The sequence below is a fragment of the Anabrus simplex genome, chromosome 5, assembly GCF_040414725.1.
Source record: "Anabrus simplex isolate iqAnaSimp1 chromosome 5, ASM4041472v1, whole genome shotgun sequence".
Lineage (NCBI taxonomy): Eukaryota > Metazoa > Arthropoda > Insecta > Orthoptera > Tettigoniidae > Anabrus > Anabrus simplex.
Genome location: NC_090269.1, coordinates 248,554,335 through 248,570,593, shown reverse-complemented (window position 1 = coordinate 248,570,593; position 16,259 = coordinate 248,554,335).

Here is a 16,259-nt window from a genome sequence, read left to right as displayed (position 1 = left end):
AGCTCTGAGCTTGCATCCGGGAGATAGTGGGTTCGAACACCTGGAAGAGAATGTAATGTAAAGATGGAAATGGGGAGAAGCTTCTCGAAGAGGATAAACGAGACGGACGGAGGTGGACAAGGAATTTCTAGAAGAGGACGTAAGAGGGGGATGCAGATGGAGAAGGAACTTTGGGAAGAGGATATACGGGACCGAAAGAGTTACTGGTGAAGATTTTTGATTCAGTTAGAAGTACAACTAGGCAGTCATCCCATATGAAGAGCCCAACGCTTCGAAAATGTATGGACAAATGAGACGGTAAGACGATGTTGGAAGTCAGAATGAAACATTACCGAGACTTCGCAAATCTAATATAGTCGGAGTCGGAAGAGAACAAGAAATAACCAAGGAAGGTCAGACATGACGCTGAAATTTAGCAACTTCGCACAAGCAAGTGGAAACAATACTAGATGAAGCAGTCAACAACTCATGCTTTCAGTTTGACGGCTGTATAGTACCGGCACAACTCTGAAATACCATTCAGTATGATAAGAATCACCAAGTGTTGAATGTGGACAATCACAAGTTACTGTCAACTATGTTTAAACAGGCTTTTTTTTCATTTGATTTACGTTGTACTGACACAGATGTCTTATGGCGACGATGGGATAAGAAAGGGCTGTGTGGGAAGAAAGCAATCGTGGTCTTAATTGAAGTACAATCCCAGCATGTGTCTGGTGTAAAAAGGGAAAACTATGGAAAGCCATATTCACGGCTGCCGACAGTGGGGTTCGAACCCACTATCTCCCGAATTTTTAAACAGTGTCTCTTATACACTCCTCCCAACTGCCATTTAAGGGGCTACGTTAGATTATTCTATGATTCATCACAATCTATATATATAAAAGCAAGTCGAGCTGGAGCGATGTATATATAAATATTTAAAAATGAAAAAAGACGTGAATTAATGAGACACTTCCAGAAAACTCAGAAATTTGAAACTTGGTGCGAGGGAAACTGATGACCCCAGGATCCCTAGAAAAATCGGAAATTCTCAAAATTCCCTGAAGGGGGCACGCTGGGGGGGGGCTCAAATTTTGGGCTCAGGATAAGAACACAGTCGTATAGTATATCCAAAACGATAACCTATAGGTTTCGTGGGCTGAAAAATTTTCGGGAATTTCCTCATTTTTATCCCCCATCCCCCCAAATCAAGATGGCGGCACAACCTGCGAGACGAGGTAGACAATTGAAATTTGGTGAAATTATAGCTTTTGGTCCCTAACCGACGGGAAAATTCCAAGATGTTCAAATTTTTCACTTTTTACCCCCAAAGATATCGAAATATGGAGGCAATTTTAATGACTGTGCAGACATTCCTTTTGAGCTATTTTTTGGCTAAACGGTAAGTCGTATCACAAAACGGATGGCACAATGTCGCTTCAATTCGGAGTGATCTACAACTTTGGTCCTGTGACATTTTGTCGTATCTCTCTCCCTTATACGTTAAATTTGGCCGTATTTCGGGATTGTTCGTAAATTTGGTGATTTTTACAAGTATATTTTATTGTTTGACACACTTATAAGAATGATAGGATCATCACGTTGTGTGCGCACATTGGCACGATTGTGGGACATATGTGTACCAAATTTCATGATTCTAGCTTATACATAAGTAGGCGAAATGTAATGTAAAATGTTAAAAATGCACCCAAATTTCACCCTATTCAAAATTTGAACTCAATTTACCCCCTTAATATGGGAGATACGAGGAAATGGTTTAGAAACAAACATGTAGAGCGATAAATGAGGCGTCTGATGGCGCAAACCGTTTCTTAATATCATAAACCGTTTAGGAGATATGAATCTCGAAGTGGAAGTCGGCACTTTTCAACGTGCTCGTGCTTATCCGTCATCTATCTATATATATAAAAGCAAGTCGGGCTGGAGCGATGTATATATAAATATTTAAAAATGAAAAAAGACGTGAATTAATGAGGCACTTCCAGAAATCTCAGAAATTTGAAACTTGATACGAGGGAAACTGATGACCCCAGGATCCCTAGAAAAATCGGAAATTTTCAAAATTCCCTGAAGGGGGCACGCTGGGGGGGGGCTCAAATTTTGGGTTCAGTATAAGAACACAGTCGTATAGTATATCCAAAACGATAACCTATAGGTTTCGTGGGCTTAAAAATTTTCGGGAATTTCCTCATTATTATCCCCGATCCCCCCAAATCAAGATGGCGGCACAACCTGCGAGACGAGGTAGACAATTGAAATTTGGTGAAATTATAGCTTTTGGTCCCTAACCGACGGGAAAATTCCAAGATGTTCAAATTTTTCACTTTTTACCCCCAAAGATATCGAAATATGGAGGCAATTTTAATGACTGTGCAGACATTCCTTTTGAGCTATTTTTTGGCTAAACGGTAAGTCGTATCACAAAACGGATGGCACAATGTCGCTTCAATTCGGAGTGATCTACAACTTTGGTCCTGTGACATTTTGTCGTATCTCTCTCCCTTATACGTTAAATTTGGCCGTATTTCGGGATTGTTCGTAAATTTGGTGATTTTTACAAGTATATTTCATTGTTTGACACACTTATAAGAATGATAGGATCATCACGTTGGGTGCGCACATTGGTACGATTAAGGGACATTTGTGTACTAAATTTCATGATTCTAGCTTATACATAAGTAGGCAGAAAGTAATGTAAAATGTTAAAAATGCACCCAAATATCACCCTATTCAAAATGTGAACTCCATTTACCCCCTTAATATGGGAGATACGAGGATATGGTTTAGAAATAAACATGTAGAGCGATAAATGAGGCGTCTGATGGCGCAAACCGTTTATTAATATCATAAACCGTTTAGGAGATATGAATCTCGAAGTGGAAGTCTGCACTTTTCAACGTGCTCATGCTTATCCGTCATCTATATATATAAAAGCAAGTCGGGCTGGAGCGATGTATAAATAAATATTTAAAAATGAAAAAAGACGTGAATTAATGAGGCACTTCCAGAAATCTCGGAAATGTGAAACTTGGTACGGGAGAAGCTGATGACCCCAAGATATGGCCAGAAAGTTCGTCTTATCGTACAATCTGTTTTTCGATTTGATGTACCGTTTTGCAGCAGTTATTCTGTAAATGATGGTTAACATCCTTATACTTCCGTATGACGACTGTATTCTTTCATTGACGTCGATTTGTAGCGATCTAGAAAGGGTTTGTCTGCCATTGGTATTAAATACATTGCAAATCGATAGTGAGTGTCAGAAGGAGGACTTCTGCTATTGTTTTCAGTCCTCCCCACATCGACTTTGACAGGCAATAAGAATGGGGTCGTCCTCCATCTCTTGTGCACTATTTTAATGCACAAATCCCTTCTCGATTCGACTAGCAGAACTCTAGGGAGCGTGTCTTCCATTATAAATAAATTGACCCATCTAAAATGTGACTGACGATAGGCATAGTGGCCTGCTAATTATAATGGAATCTCACCCACTCGGTGTGACTGGCAGGAAGCTGACTGGCATTAGAAAATGCGTCTGCCATTATAAAGATAAGAACGCAACTCACTTTTGACTGGCAGTAAGGAAGGTCCTTGCAAATAAAATAAAAGTTCCTCAACTGTAATCTATCTGAAAGTAGGAAGTGGGGTCTGCCATTGTAATGAAACCTCCCCAAATCGATTTTGGCCGCGCACTAGGCAATGGGGTCTGCCGTTAAATGAAAATTACTTTCTTCGTTGTCACTTGCAGTAAACAAGTGGACTTGCCGTTATCATCGCAATTCCGCAAATCACACTTTCATTCGAAACAACGTCTGTGGTTTTCACAATACTGATTCTCGGATAAAGCCAAGACAAACCCAATTTTAAAATCTTATTCACTTAATGTGTACTAATTTACTTCGATATCCGTATACAATGTAGAGTACCGTAGCGAAGCACGGGTACATTTGCTAGTCTTTCATAAGAGAGTGTCAATTGAGGTCTCCTGCAGTAAATTGACTATCATCTTTCCTCAGCAATAGGATTGTCGACTTACCTTGATTTATTCCCCGCGGTCGGTGAGGGCGTGTTCTTCTGAGAGGAGATATCTTGGTCTGTGCGTCCTTGACCTCTGATGGCATGTCCACCTGTTGCCTCCTCATTGACCCCACGTGGAATAACAGAGGTAGTCACATCATTACACACGTCAGGTAACTAACACATCCATCTAATTTTGACACGCCTTCAGTTTCCGCTTCCTCTATCTACTTAAGGACTGGTCCAATGCCAAAACTGAATGCGTGAAATAAGCGTGATATCCGTATTGCCACTGGCTTCTCACAAAGGTAGGCGTGGATCGAAACCTATCCGATGCAGTTGGGATTTCTGGTGGTTCAGATACAGTGTAAAATTGTAGGTACTACAATATTTGCTCCTGTATGATGTAGCAATAATAATAATAATAATAATAATAATAATAATAATAATAATAATAATAATAATAATAATAATAATAATAATAATAGCAACTCATGGCACGTACAGCTCAGTTTTTGAGAGGACCGGTATTGCCCAGTCTGATGACCTGCAGATACTGGAGTGCCAGGATTGGTTCACGTGGTAAAACACACAAATTGGCTGGTTCGATCCCTGCTCACAATCAGTCCTAGTTTACTGAAGTTTGCTCAAATATACCAATCTCACGTACACTATCTGATGAAAAGTATCCGGACCCCTGGCTGAACATGACGTACAAGTTCGTGGCGCCCTCCATCAGTAATGCTGTAATTCAGTATGGTGTTGGTCCACCCCTAGCCTTGATGACAGCTTCCACTTTTGCAGGCATACGTTCAATCAGGTGCTGGAAGGTTGCTTGGGGAATGGCAGCCCGTTCTTCACGGAGCGCTGCACTGAGGAGAGGTAGCCATGTTGGTCGGTGAGGCCTGGCACGAAGTCGGCATTCCAAAACATCTCAAAGGTGTTCTAGAGGATTCAGGTCGGGACTCTGTGCAGGCCACTGCATGACAGGGATGTTATTGTCGTGTAACCACTCCGCTACAGGTCGTGAGCTATGAACAGGCACGCCGAGTATTTTCAATAGGACTAAAGTGGGATTGAGCCTTATTAATAAACATCACAGAAGTTGCTGGAAATGGCCTCATTTGAAGAAATGAAAAAGTGACGATCGAAAAATCCTGACTGCACTTCACTCAGAAACCATCAGCAGCGCTCAACACGCCAAGGTTCGTCTGGACGCTTTAACACATGCATAAGAGTAAATTTGTACGGATACAGCTTCAGGTCCTTTTTGGTAATATTTCGACACGCCGATCTCTTAATTTCCTTTTACACAGATAAACGGCGTTGAGATTTCGTTGGATTTCGTTCCAGGCTTTCCTTCACTCGAGCAATGTTTTCGGGTGTTCGAAGTCTTTTCTGATACTTACCGTTTTTGTTCGCTTCAGAGCCCGCTTCACGCCTTTTAGACATTAAGTTTTGCATTGCAGACTTTCCTGGAGGTTTTTGAAAAACATTTCCAGTCAAAAAATCCTGTGCAAACAGTTCCGCGGAGGTTTTTCAGGCTTCTTATAACACTCGACAATGAACATGCGCTGTTTTATCGTGAGCACCATTTTGTGTTGCGTTCAGCTGGTCACTAAACACGTCTGCTCCTCTCCCTCACTCACACGTAACAACACATCAACCTACTCGGGAGATGCGCATGCGTAGACAGGTGACAGCAACAGAGTGGTGCAATAATAATAATAATAATAATAATAATAATAATAATAATAATAATAATAATAATAATAATAATAATAATAATAATAATAATAATAATAATAATATATCTATAACCGGGAGAGTTGACCGTGCGGTTAGACTGCGAGCTTGCATCCGGGAGCTAATGGGTTCGAACCCCACTGCCGGCAGCCCTGAAGCTGTTGCTGTACCTTATTCAAGGCAAATTGTAAAAAAAAGAAAAAGTGTATATATCTAGACTGTTAATAAAATGAAATGGTGTTTGTTAGTTTGTTTCCAACAAACTCAAAAACTTCTGGAACGACTGAGCTGAAATTCTGTAAGAATATAGCTTGATATCTCGAATCACCCAACGGATGCTTTAAATTTTAATATTTTTCACCGTTTCAAGCTAGTGGGAGATTTGACAGGGATTTATTCCAAATTTGGGCTACTTTAGCCCTATAAACTAAAATAACGGATAAATGGTTGGCCCTATCGAAAAATGAAGTAAGCAAAGTGCCCTTGAAACTTATTTATTTATTTATTTATTTATTCCTGACTTACATTTGTGGCGAAGTTAGGGCTCACGGCCCTCTCTTACACTTAACCACTATAAACAGAATTTAAAAATGTAAACATAAAAGTAAGACATAGAAATTCCAAAAAGAAATAATACTACAAACAGATAATTCTAAGACTACCGGTAAGTTAGGCCTACATATCAGTACAGCAATTAATGTGATAATTACTAATAATAATAATCATAACAATATTATTAATAATAACAATATTAATATTAATAATAATAATAATAATAATAGTAAATGAAGAAAACCCATTCACACAACATACACACATTGACTCACACATCTCAGTTTTATGTTACCAGGAAAAACTTTCTGCAGGCAGATTTGAATTTATGAGAGGAAGTAAGGTGCCGAATGTCCATTGGGAGTGTATTCCAGAGTCTCGATGCGGTAACTAAAAAGGATTGATTGTAGGAATTGGTTCGACTTAGTGGAATTTCAAGTAAGGAACCAGAACGGGTACTAATTTCATGGAATGAGGAAAGGAAACGAAAATTAGAAGAGAGGTAAGTAGGAGTGTTCGTCGAGAGCATTTGGTAAACAAGTGTCATTAGGTGATAATTCCTTCGTTCATTTATGCGTAGCCATTCCAATGTTTTGAAATATGGTGTAACATGAGTGTCATGTCGCAGTTGGAAGGCATATCGTATGCATGAGTTTTGTGCTCGCTGAAGTCTCAAAGCTTGTTCAGCATTTAGATTGACTAGTACTGTATCACAGTAGTCTAAAATTGGGAATAGTAGTGCTTGGATTAATTTTAATTTAAGTTTTTGAGGAAAAGAATTCTTGTGACGTTTCAGGGGATATAGAGCTGCATGAACCTTTCTACATACATTTGTTACGTGTTCATTCCAGGTCAGATTCTCATTGATGGAGATTCCAAGATTAGTTACATTTTTAAGGTACGGTACAGCAATGTCATTGATTATGATTGGAGGAGGATTGATATTGCTTATTACATGTAATAATTTAGAGTTTCCTATGATAATACTTTGTGTTTTACGAGGATTTAGGAGTAAGTGGTTGTTTTTAGCATAGGCGGTAAGCCTTTCAATATCCGAATTAATGTGCTGAACTGTTTCATGTAAACTGTTTGTAGTGGTGTGTTTGTATATCTGCATATCATCAGCATATAAGTGGTAGTTGCAATACTGAAGTGTGGAAGATATGTCATTAATATGCAGGACGAACAGTAAGGGCCCTAGAACAGACCCTTGAGGGACACCGGATGACTTTACAGCCCATTGGGATCTTTGATTGTTTACCACTACGCACTGGCGACGATTTGTAAGGTACGACTTAAAAAAATTAAGGGCTATCGGGCCGATATGCAGAGAGCGTAGCTTGGATAATAGTATGCCTATATTTACCGTGTCGAACGCACTACTAAAGTCAAGGAGTATCAGTATCGTCACCTGCCGTTTGTCCATTGCTAGTCTTATGTCATCTGTTACCCGAAGAAGTGCAGTCGTAGTACTGTGTCCCTTTCTGAAGCCAGATTGCAATGGGTCAAAAAGAGAATGCCTGGTTAAGAATTCTACTAGCTGCTCGTGTACAACTCGTTCAAGAACTTTCGAGAGAGGGGGAAGAATCGAAATAGGCCGGTAATCAGATGGCGCATTTGCTGTGGTACCGGTATGCTTTAATATTGGGGTTACTAGAGCATCCTTCCATGCAGTTGGAAACGTCCCGGTGGTGAGACAATGGTTTACAATGTGGGTAATAATTGGTAGGACCGCGCCAATAATGCTTTTTATAAAGCATATTGGGATGTTATCTGCTCCTTTAGCTTGTGACTTAACTGAATTTAAAATACGCTTTACATCATTTACACTGACAGAGTGAAAAGAGAAATTATTTTCGTTTTCTGTAAGGTCACTGATTATTTTATTTAGATTGATATGATTTTGAGGTTGAGATTCCTTTGTTGGGTTAGTTACGAATGTTCCAAAAGAAATGTCTTCGTAATTCAAAATATTTTTCGAGAAAATTCAGCTTCTCGTGTTTCTTGCTATGGTCCACAGCGAAATGACTAGAATAGCGCGTAAACGGTTGGCTTTATCGAAGAATAAAGTGCACCTTTATTAGCATTTTCTTCGTAACTCTAACGATTTTCAAGAAAATTCATTTTTCTCGTGATTTTTGGTTTTTGATTGCCTTCACTAATGAACAGGCTACTCATTTAGCGCGTAAGTCGTTCGTTTATCAACAGGCCAGCTGAAGAATGGACGCGTCTTTCTACGGAAAGAGTTTGGATTTTACAGTTGTATGTTAAGTGTGCTAACGTGCTTACCCATATCTGTTAATTGCTGGGGGCTGTAGTTTATTTATTCGGCCATTTTCATTATCATCTTCATCGTCATTATCATAGTATTTGTACAGAGTGACCCAAAAGTCCGTTAACATTCGACGAGGCAATACTACCAAAATAAAGTACGCTAAATGACCAACAGATAGCGCTTCACACGATATACAAGGAATAATTAGCATAACAAACGAGGATTAGTAAAGGCGATGTTCTTTATAACACATGCTCAACACGTCGACCGTCATTCATCAACAATACTTGAAGACGAGAAACAATGTTGTGAACAGCACTGCACAGCATATGCGTAGATATGGTGAAAATTGCCGTTGCATGTTGTCTTTTAGCATCTCTAATGGGGTCGGACGATCGGAGTAGATTTGCGACTTCAGGTAAGCCCACAATCATTAATCACACGGATTGAGGTCCGGGAACCGGGATGCCGTGATTGTAGGCGCACTCTACGCCCTCTCACACGACGGCTCCTTTTATAACGCACATGGGTCTCGTGCGTCATAATGGACGTGTTGTTTCCCAGCGCCATCTGTTAGATTGTGCACTCGTTGTTGGTGTCAATAAAACCATCTGTTTGTTATTTTGTGTACCTTACTTTGCTGCCAATAAAATCCCATGTCATACCAATTATGTGTGTCAATTATTACCTCTCTGCCTCCAATATTTCGTGAAGTATTGTCTCGTCAAATGTTAACGAACTTAACGGGTTAACCTGCATTATATTCCGTATTTCTATGTTTTTTATAATGTACCGGTTTAGGATTCACATTTAGTGAATTTATAATTCACATTTAATTTTGAGTCATTGTTTAGATGTACCAGTGCTTCAGTCACAGCCAGCTTTATGTGGCGTGCTCTCGAATGACTCACAAATCCGTACGAAGAACGGGTATTTTAGTTAATAATAATAATAATAATAATAATAATAATAATAATAATAATAATAATAATAATAATAATGAAAAATGAAATGCCGTATGGCTTTTAGTACCGGGAGTATCCAAGGACATGTTCGGCTCGCCAAATGCAGGTCTTTTGATTTGATTCCGTAGGCGACCTGCGCGTCGCAATGAGGATGAAATGATGATGAAAGCGACACATACACCCTGCCCCCGTCTCTACGAAATTAACCAATTATGGTTAAAATTCCCAACCCTGCCGGAAATCGAACCCGGTATCCCTGTGGCCGAAGGCCAGCATGCTAACCATTTAGCCATGGAAATAATAATAATAATAATAATAATAATAATAATAATAATAATAATAATGATAATAATAATAAATCTGGCCCTCCTAAGTCAAGTTAGCGCGTTCGATCCCTGCTCAGCCCCGCCGTATTTAAATGTGCTCAAATACGCCAGCCTAATATCGGTAAATTTACCAGCAAGTGAAAGAGCAGCTATAAGGTCAAAATTCCGGCAACTCTGCGCCCGTAAAAGGAGTCATTGGGGCTTAAATATTATGACGTTATTACCAAATAGGGAGGGAGAGTGATAGCCGAGCAGCATTTCCTCTGGCTTCTCACTACGGAGGTCGTGTTTCGAAACCTGGCCAATGCATATGAGATTTCTGAAATGTACAGTCACGTCCCTCTGTTCGGGTACAACTTAAAAGTGAACGGCACTATACGATATCAATAGTCACGTAAATCTATAAACTTGGGTCCGTTTATTAATCAGAATATTTTTGAAGCGTTCAGCTCCGTGTCGTCTCAAAATTCACGAGTCCCAAAACTCACGAGTCCTAAAACTCACGAGTCCCAAAACTCACGAATTCCAGGAAGAGGATTAGTGAGAACAGGTTTCTCTTCCTGGGCTAGTCTCAAAACACACGAGCAGGGCCAGTTCTTCTTTGAATGGATAAATGTCCACCCTATTAGTGATGGGATAGTGTAATACTTTTAATAATCGAATAATTTCAATCCGATTATTTAAATAATCGCGTGAGTTTCAAATATCATTCAGTTATATGGCAAAGAATAATCACATGCGTCATGAGTAATTTTTTTCGGTTTAAGTGTATCGGGTAGACAATCTATTGATATAAGCGAATAGACGAACTCTTACTAAATATACACTAGAAATACGCATTTTTTTTTCAAATGAATCTCCAAGTGTTGAAACTAAATTGAATTAACTGTCTTGATCTTCAATATAAATAAAATTCCTTATTCAAGTAAATGCCGCCTCCTGGCTGGAAAATGGAACTAAGCCCCAGTACTACCAACTAACCAGTTTCTTTTGACTAGCAGCGGGCCATATACCTACTTTAATTTTACGTCGACCGGCTGCATGCATAAATTGTTAGCATGCTGGCATTTGGTCCAAGGGGTCCACGGGGTCCCGGGTTCGAATTCCGGTCCGGTCGGAGATTTTAACTTTCATTAGTTAATTCCTATGGCTCTGGGACTGGGTGTTCAGCATTAGCCTTCATCTTAGGTAGGGAATCATCCTCACAGACGTGCAGGTCGCCTATACGGCGTCAACTCTAAAGACCTGCACCAGACCTCCCCGGAGGCCACACGTCATTATTATAAATTTATGTGAAAGGTAAAAAGGGCATTATATTAGCTTTAAGACAAAGGCAACATATTTTGATGATGATAATTGTACCGGGCGGTACACCTCTACACCGTTTATTTAAAAGTTGCGCCAGTTGAAACTCCTCTTCTGGAGGAAGGTTGAACTTTATCTATTCTATTAATTCTCTACTTTCTCAGAAGATGTCACCACGTGGAAAATTTTGAGTTTTTGAACTGTGTCACTTTTGATGTGTTTTTGTTTCGCTTGAAGTAAGAAGTGTGAACTTTCTCTTCTAGAGGACACTACTGAAGAATTACACTAGTGCAACCTAGTGCGAAATCAAAGAACTATTTTGTTGGAGAAATTTTTATTTCAAGAGTTTGTTCTTTGTTAAATTTCTTTCTGTCATGGTTTAAGTTGGCTGTATACCCCTCTTTTTCCCCTTATTTTGGATCTAGCCAATCCCGAATTTCTTTAATTAATTTTTCACCAATAATGTGTTTCTTCTTCCTCTATGTAGGGGTTTCTTTTCCCTAGCCAATAAAAACTTTGAGGGAGGGTGTTTTATTTCCCCTAACGCCTAGAATCTTCCGCGAGAGGATATAAACTGCTGATTTTGGGGTCTCCGCGCCACTTCTGTTCCATCTTTCAGTGTATTAAGTACATAGCAGGAGGCGGGAAGCGCCTCTTTCCTCGGCAGCGATCTACTACCAGGTAATGGCCTATTAATATCTTCTTTTCTTGCTAGGTCGGCAGTTTAACTCTCGCGGCGGGTTCGAAGCGTTTTCCATCATGTAACCTTTTCCTAAAATGTAACTACTCTTTTCTTCTATTCTCTTGTAAAGCTACATTATGGGATAGAGAGTGCTAACCCTCTCGAGTTCCCACTCACATCGTCTTGAGGTGAACTTACTTTTCTCAACCAATTCTCCCGTAATGTAATGTAAATTGCCTTTAAGTCACCTCTGTAGTATGGGATTAGCCCTTGTATTAACGGCCTAGTGCCAAGTAGGTCTTAAGCAAAGTGTATTAGGAGTGCAAGTTCGCCTCCTCTCAAGTTGTATTTTAGAGGTCATGTATTAATCTTTTCTCACCTAATAGACCTCAGTAGGTTGGGTATTTTACCCCTGTGTATATGTCCTTTGAGGACAACTTGAAAGTTGAGTTTGGTGTGGCCTGGGAGAGGCTTAACTTTAAGAGCGAGTGGCTCTTTTCTAAAACTGAGAGTTGTATGCCTCGAGGAGGCTTTGCTGTGTAATTTGGAGCAAGGGCCCCAGGGTTTGAGTGGGGTCTTCTGCCCCTTTTGTTGAAATTGGTATATCGTAAAGTTGAGCTAGTTGCTCAAGAATTGTGTTTTCAGGGCTCGAAGCCCAAATTCTTTAATCCCTGTAATTGTACATTTCAAGTTGTATTTCGGCTACTAAGTACCTGTTCTATTTGTTGTTACCTAATTTTGAAAAGAAAATATAACCTTGTTAAATTTTTAAAATTTAATTTCTCTTTAGTAGCTTGAGACCTATTCACCACCCAGCACCTTCTTTCATGCTTAACTACCACAAAAACTCGGTAACAAGGGGTAGCAGAGCGTGGTTGAATGGGTCTCAATTTAGCCCCTTTTGACGGCTAAACATTGCTTTGATTCGAACTCTAACAATTGTCTCAGTTGCTGGAATTTTTTGAGTTTTTCAAAATTGTTCTGTCATCATGCCCGGCCCTCGCGATGTTCTCCTCCTTAACTATTTGCGCAAAGAGGAGTTGATATATGAGTTAACTATCAGAAACGTTCAATCTGGAGGCACGGTTGCAATAGATACTAACAAGCTTAGAGAGTCCCTTGATTTGCCCATTTCCATCCCCAATTTGGGAGAGAAAGAAATTGATGACTCTCTTTCTACGATCGTCGAGAATATTACTGGGCTAGCATCGGTAGTCAGCTTTTTTGATGAAAACGATCCATCTCCTAATCAAATTAAGCGTGTGCAAGGCAGGCTGTATCACTTTGCAAATAGAGTTAATGATCTATTGTCTCTAAAGGTGAATGACGTTCAGAGGAAGCAAGCTAATACGCTCCTTGAAACTATTTCTGAATTGTCTAATAAGGTCACTCAATTGCTAACCGGCGAAGCTCCTCCCAAAACTGATCAACCCGCCACGGTGAATGTAGGTAACGAGGAAGAGCCTCCTCAGGGAGAAGTCAATAGGATAACCGTTGCTGCTCAAACTATCTCTGCCCCATCGAACAACGAATCTGAACGCCGTGCGTCATTGAGTAACATCCGCTCTGAATTAACTTCTTTGCCCTTGAAACCTTTAACGACTATGTCACCTGGGTTCAGTAGCTTGCCTCATCCATTGGCAATGTTGCTTAGAGGTATCTCTAAGTTTTCCGTCAACACCACCAGTGACGTAATTTCATTTTTAAGATTTCTAGTGGAATTTCAGGATCATGCCCTTGTGTTTTCTCTTTCCCCATGTCAAATTTTGCAAATTATCTATCCTTATGCTATTGGTGTTCTATCTGACAAAATAGTTAGAGCCATTGCCGAGCAATCTTCTATTGAGGATTTCCATGCCCATTTGCTAGCTAACTTCATCCCGGCTAGGGCCAGGTCCTCCCTTATTCAGAAATACTATTATCGGGTACAGCGCTTGGATGAAAGCCTGGCAGACTTCATCCAAGATATTAAGTTTTATACTAGGGTGTTTGCTCTCCACTTCCCTGAGGATCAGATCGTGCAAGCTATTGTTGAAGGGATTTCACCACCCTACAGGTCATATTTGTGTTTCGCGGCGTGCCCGCAAACCTTCTCTGAACTGGAAGCATTAGCCGTCTCTGCGGAAGGAGTTAGGTATGCCGATTCCTTGCGTGTGGCGAAAGAACCCCCGCCTTCCTTTAGTAACACTCGGCCTCCACCTCGCCGACCAGTCAATCCCCGTAAATGTTATGCTTGTGGGTCGCCTGACCATCTACGGAATAAGTGTCCTCTGATCAAGTCAAGTGGGACAAGGAATGGAGCAGAGTCATCACAAGGCTGTTTTAAGTGTGGGGCCTTCTCACATATCGCCAAGAATTGCCCAAACTCAAATAGCACCCCCTCCTGCTCAACTTCTGGTGCAAATTCCAGCTATGCCAATAATAAAAAGTGACTAGTGGCGTCGGCTGAGCCGACTAATCCATATTCCCGAGACTCAGCCCCTAGTAAACAGGTTGTAAATGCAGAGAACGACCAGCCTTCAAATTCATCTTTTGAATGCCCTAAAGAGTGTCTTAGGATTGCGGCGGATACCCCCGCACCTGTTCCTTTTCTTAAGATTGAGTTAAATAACGAGCCTATAACAGCTCTCTTAGATTCAGGCAGTGTTTGTTCCATTATTTCGGCTGATTGGTATTCTAAATTGAAATCTGTTTGTAAACTCCCTGACTATGTCTCTTCTCCTGTTCAATACGTTTCGGCTAATTCATCTCCATTAGAAATTCTAGGTTCCTTACTGGTCAAAATCCGTGTTTTTAAGTTTACATGGAAAGTTAAATTGTTTGTAGCCAAGCAATTGTCTTGCCCCATTATATTGGGAGCTGACTTTATTTCTCACACTGGTCTTGTGCTCGATCTCCAGAGTAGGTCGTGCACATTCAAATTTGCGTCCAATTGTAGAATTCCCTTGTTAAAGTGTAATTCTGTATCATGTTCATCTATTTCGCCTACCCAGGATGAGATGTTGTTAGACCTTAGACATCTACCTGAGGAGCAGGCTGATAGTATTCGCAAATTGTGTCAGTCGTTTCCCGAGGTGTTCTCTGATACTCTTGGTGTTACTGACCTTATTGAATACAAAATTGAGGTCACGGATTCAATTCCTGTCCGTTTTCCACCGTATAGGCTATCTCCACCTAAAATGAAGGCTCTGAAAGAAATCATCGATCAGATGTTGAAGGATGGTATTATTAGGCCCTCTAAGTCAGCGTATTCTTCGCCTATTTTTCTAGTCCCGAAACCCCAAGGAGGCTTCAGGCCTGTCATTGATTACAGGGCTCTCAATCGGAAGGTGGTGTTGCAATCTGTGCCCCTTCCCGACCTTCATTCTTGCTTTTCATGGTTTCGTAAGGCCAAGTTCTTCACCATCTTGGACTTGAATCAGGCCTATAATCAAATTCCCCTTGCCGAAGAGTCTAAACATCTTACAGCGTTTGCCACGGACTGGAACTTATACGAATACAACCGCGTGCCTTTCGGGCTCCCCACGGGGGCAGCTGTGCTCACTAGGCTACTAGATAGGGTCTTCTCCGACATCAAATTTGAGTACTTATATCACTACTTGGATGATGTCGTATTTTCCGAGACTTTTGAAGAACATCTAGATCATCTGCGAGAAGTTCTGAATCGCCTTCGTAAGGCTGGGTTAACTGTTAAGTTGTCCAAGGTTGCCTTCGCTAAGCCCTCTATGTCTTTCCTTGGGCATATTGTGTCACCTGATGGTGTAGCTGTCGATCATTCTAGAACACAGGCCATCCGTGATTTTAAACCTCCCAAGGACATTAAAGGTATCGCCAGATTCATTGGTATGGTGAATTTCTTCAGAAAGTTCATTCCTAACTTTGCTAATAGAGCGGCGCCCTTAAACCTTCTTCGTAGGAAAGGCATCAAATTCGAGTGGGGACCTTCTCAACAAGCCGCTTTTGAAGACCTTAAATTAGCTCTTTGTAATGCCCCTGTTCTTGCTATGCCTGATTTCTCGAAGAAATTCATCGTCCAAACCGACGCGTCGTCGTCAGCGGTAGCTGCAGTCCTTCTTCAAGAGACTGAACTAGGGAGGCGCCCCATCGCCTATGCATCTAGGACTTTGTCGGCTCAAGAAGCCAAGTATTCCATCTATGAGCTCGAAGGTTTGGCAGTTTTATTTGCCTTAGAAAAGTTCCGTCTCTATCTGGAACATGTCAAATTCGACCTGGAGACAGATAACCAAGCCTTAAGCTGGGTCTTAGGTAGGCCGCGTCGTACTGGTCGTATAGCCCGTTGGGCTATCCGTATTTCTGCCTTCCAATTCGATGTCAGGCATATCAGAGGTACCGAAAATGTTGTTGCCGATGGACTCAGCCGGATGTTT